We start from the raw sequence: 4950 nt of genomic DNA, 5'->3' as shown, positions 1-4950 counted from the left end.
TTAATGTTATGGGAATACAACTGAGTTTTAATCACGTGTATGTGTGTCTTCTGTGATTGGCCATGTTGTAATGATTGCTTACATGTATGTCCCCACATCATGATGAGTCCTTTTGGGGCTGGGGTCTGGTCTCTGTTTTTGGAACGTCTCCTATGACTAGCAGTGGGCAAACCACACAGTAGGCGACAAAAATGAGATGATGCTAACTACATTTGAAAGAAAAGCAAACAGAAGGACATGGAGATGATTTAGAAATAAACTAAAAAGAGTATTTACATGGAGAATCTCCTTTCAAGTTTCCCATTTTCAGTACCTTTGATTTCCCAGGTTACTTCAAGTCTCCCCAATTTTTACCCCTGTTTGGAAGAGATAAGGAAAAGCCAAAAATAAAGGGAAAAAAAGAGATATCATTAGATGAGAATAGAAAAATAACTACAATTTAAATTTCTTCACTCCAGAGGCAAGCAGCTAGCCCTTTCATTTAGCAGAGTTTATCCAAAAGAGGACAGTATGACTTCTTTCTCAAAAAAATCTCTTTTGGTAGCATGACTGCTATATCAGAGAAGGACATCAGATGTGCAGTAGTTAGGATATGAAACAAATGTGGAAACCTTTTACATTTTCCTCCTCTTGAATGTGCAGTTTTGTAAGAATGATTAAATACCTGAGTGACCGTGGGGTACCACTGTGTGAGGATAAGCTAACTCAATTGTTTATTCATTGCCTCGGGCTATCCTAATACACAACTGTTTTGTTTTGTTTTGTTTTGTTTCACCGGGTACATAAAAGTAAACTATCATAGATTCAAATTCTGGTGCCAATTTCTGAAGACTTGTCAGGGTGTAGATGTTGAGGAGATATAAATAATTAAGGAAACATACAGGAATATTCGACTACTGAGTAAAAAGTGGGTTGGGTCCAGGATCCTTTGTTTTGAGTTTTAAACTCTGTCTTTACTTGGAGCCTATAATTCAAGCTGGCGCTGAGTTAGTAATTTCTAAATTTTTTCTTGCTTAATCATAGATATACCATATATTATGTAGACAGTGACAAGTTGAGATGGCACAGAAATGCATACTTCACATGTGTATGAATATTTTATCTCCATGTTACAGCCAACCTGTGAAATCGTCCCACTTGAAAATTGAGTATATTCAAGCGGTCAGGCAGGCTCTGTCCAGGATCTAAGAATAATTTGAGGCACCCAAAACCATAATTTAAAAACCATTAAATTCCTCTCTGAGCTACTACTACCATGGGCTTCCAGCCACAGCCTTGAATAGGTTTTTTATCCTGGTGAAATATCAGAGCCTGTTTTACACGCTGAAGCTTTGTAAAAAGGTGAATCCATCTACTCTGGTTACAGAAAGTCAGAGTTCCCTTGACATTTTCATTACTAATAGCCATTTTTCAAACTAAATTCCCACTTCATTTGATTCTCAGTGGTCATAAATGGTTGTCAGAACTTGCCCAGGGTTCATCTAGATACTCTTTTAAGATATTCTTATTAGCAAGTTAGACAGATTTCTTCCATATGCCATAATATATAGCCCACATGTGCTCAGATGCAAAAGTGTGTGTGTGTGTGTGTGTGTGTGTGTGTGTGTGTGTGTGTGTGAAATCATGTCAGATCTCAATGACAGGTGGCTTCTTTTTTTAAAAAGGGGGTGAAGGAAAGTTGCCTGTGCAGATTTTGGCCAATTTCCCCCTGTATTTTATGTATAGGTTTAACTGATTAATGAGAAACAAAGGCTTAAAGTCAAATACCTGGATTTAGAACTTAATGCAATGCAAAGTCGTTGAATTAATGATCTGAGTAAAGCTCAACAGGCAGTGAGTAACGCATATATTTTGGGGACTAGCATTCCGGGCAAAGGAAGTAAGAAGTGCAAAGACCATGTCGCCAGAGTGGAAGAAAATAGCAGACAAATTATACAGAAAGGTCCCAAGGGGCCAGATTTTATAAGACTGTGAAGCCGTTGTGAAGACTTAGGCTTTACTCCGCATGAGGTGGAAAGCCACTGGAAGGAGGGTTTTAAGCAAAGGAGTGACCTGATCTGATTTAACTTTAGCTGCATCACTTTGCTACATTGATTAGACCACAGAGCAGCACAGGTGGAAGATGAAAGATGTCAGGAGCTCCTACAAGAGATGTTGGCATCTTATTGCAGTATGGAAGCAGGAGAGGTAGCAGGATGGCTGGTAGAATGAAGGGTGGGAGAGAGGGAGAAGTTTTGGTCAAGAACAACTAGAAGAATGAATCTGGCATTACTAAGTCTTTTTCATCTAATTCATTTTCAGTGAGCTCTCTAGCTTTTCATTTTCCTAGAATTATAAAGACACAGCCTCAGTGACCAATGGGCTGGCAGTCCTAAAAAGGGCAATTCCAGGGGTGTGTCTAGGGCCTGGCCCAGAACCGCCAAGCTCCAATCAATCCGAACCTGGTCCTGTGGTGCACCCAAGACACCAAGGATTGGTGAGGGAGACAGGAGTCTCATTACTAGTAAGGAACTGAGGCATTTCCCAGGAGAGCAGTTTCCCCAAGAGAAAAGAGAGCATGAGAAACCAGACCAATGACAACACTTCAATAGGAAGGGAGGAGAACTTTCAGAATCAGCATGTGCAGTGTCTGACCCCCAGGTTCTTCCCCAGCCTGGACCGCCACTGACTTCTTCCTGGGTCCCAGAGAGAGAGAAAGATGTGAATAAAGCTCAGTGAGTTTCCACCAAATCTCTGTAGGGCTCCTGGCTTGGGCTCTACCCCATTGGGGCCTTCTTGTCAAAGTGCGACACTGGCCTATGCCTCCTTCTCCCCACCACCTCACAGGGCTACCTGGGGTCCACCAAGAAGAAGAAAAACAAGTGCAGGGCACCCCCTGGGAACTCCCAGAAACCCATGATGGTAACCACACTGTAGGCAGGGAGCCTACGTTTGGCGCTAGAAATAACACCAATGAAGCACAGTTGTAAGTCTTCAACTTCATGGTGATTTCTTGGGCTGGGAAAAGCCTGCCTGCCCCCCTCCACTCAACTTGGGAGAAGATGGGCAGCCTACCCCCAGCTGGGAGAGCCCCTGGCATGGCCAGGGTAGCTATCGCCAGAGGTTAAATTTTAGAACCAAAGGGATGGTGGAGATCCACACCCAGCGGGGGAGTCTTCAAAAGAGCAAACACAGACTAGGGTGTTTTTACCTTTTTTGAAAGTGCAACTCTACTATAATTAAATTAATTTTTTTTTCCTCCTTGAGTAAGGATTAAGTTGCAAAGTGAGAGCAACAATGATGTTGGAATGAGATGAGGAGAATGTGGGCTCAGGGCACACTGAGTCTCTGCTCTGGTCCTAGCAGCCATGGGACACCCAAGCCTTAAGATTCATGACCTCAGTGATATGCATAAATATGGTGTGGGAGAGTTAGTAGACAGGACTCCTATGTCCCAAAACCTCCAAAATGCTTCCACCTGCTCCCAGGATCATAAAATGCTTCTCATGGAATATGCTATTTTCCCTTCTTCAGATAGATAAAGGAAGGTTTAAACTGCTTCTAGAAAACAGTCATCTGGAAGCATAAATAACAAATGGCTCCTTACTGGATGTCGGAATGGTCCATGAAAGGAAGAGGTGTAACCCTCTGGAGCAAATTGGGGTCAGCCAGTTCCAGTTCCAACTTCAATCCCCAACTTCCTTTTTTTTTTTTTAAGATCTATTTATTTTGGTGAGGGGCGGGGAGGTGCAGAGAGGAGGGGGAGAGAGAGAATCTCAAGGAGACTCCCCACTGAGGGCAGAGCCCAACACAGGGCTCAATCTCACAACCCTGAGATCATGACCTGAGTGGAAATCAAGAGTCAGAGGCTTAACCGACTGAGCCACCCAGGAGCCCCTTCAATCCCCAACTTCTGAAGATCTTGGGCAAAATATTCAACCCAGGACAGGGGATCTCAGCCTTAACTGTACATTAAATTCACCTGGGGAAACTTTTAAAATCCCAATACCTGGGCATCATGCCAGACCAACCAAATCAGAATCTGTACGGGTGGGACCAAGGATCAGTATGTTTCTAAAGCTCTCCAGGTGATTTCAATGCATAGCCACTGACAAGAACTATTAGTCCTCAGGCTCCCCCACCAAGGCAACTAAAACAATCTCCACAGGGCCACATTTTACAAAAACTCCTGAGTGCTTACCATATGCAGTTAGGGATGATAAACATAGACTCTCATTAGTAATGAGGTTATCATGCTTAACTCATTAGGCTGTTGTCAGGATTATGCAAGATAACATATGTAATGCTCTAAGCGTAGTGCTTGATTCTTAATAAGCATTTAATAAATGATAGGTATTATTATTTTAATTATCATTATTGTTGCTATTATTATTAGATACCACACAGGGAGAAAAGAATGCAGGGAGGGAGACTGGTGGTCATAAATGCAAACTTAGAGACATTCTAGGTTGGCCAAATCTAACTCCATTGACTTTTGTGTTAGGCTGTGCATGGCCCGGTAGACCAGAACCATGATGTGGAGGCTTGTCTAGAAACATCGCAAAACTGAGAGCCAAGCCCTGATCTTTGACTATAGGCTCCACCCATCCTGCCACCTTGTGTGACTTTGTTCTAGAAGAGGTTAAGGAAGGGAGCACACGACCTGGGTCTGGTCTGGAACAGGAAAGGGATGTTCGAGAAGCCTAGCCAGACTAGCCACTCTTTGGCTTTGCAAACATACCTCCACACAACCCACTGGGTACAGCCGTGGAATTGAATTTGGGGAGACAGTCGATTGGGAAAAGGTTGAGACACCTGTGACTGCTGGCTCTGCCTAGTGCTGTAAGTGATCCCTAGGAGGGATTTGTAAGAGGACAAGAGAGCAGAGGTCAGTCACCTGGGAGATGCTGGGTTTACAGGGACCTCCTTCTTCCACCCAGGGATTCCAGCCCCTCTCATTTCGACTCCCTG

This window comes from Callorhinus ursinus, unplaced genomic scaffold, assembly GCF_003265705.2.
Source record: "Callorhinus ursinus isolate GAN/ISIS: 27379988/994484 unplaced genomic scaffold, GSC_fseal_2.0 scaffold1, whole genome shotgun sequence".
In the NCBI taxonomy this organism is placed as follows: Eukaryota; Metazoa; Chordata; class Mammalia; order Carnivora; family Otariidae; genus Callorhinus; species Callorhinus ursinus.
Note: the sequence above shows the minus strand (reverse complement) of the source record.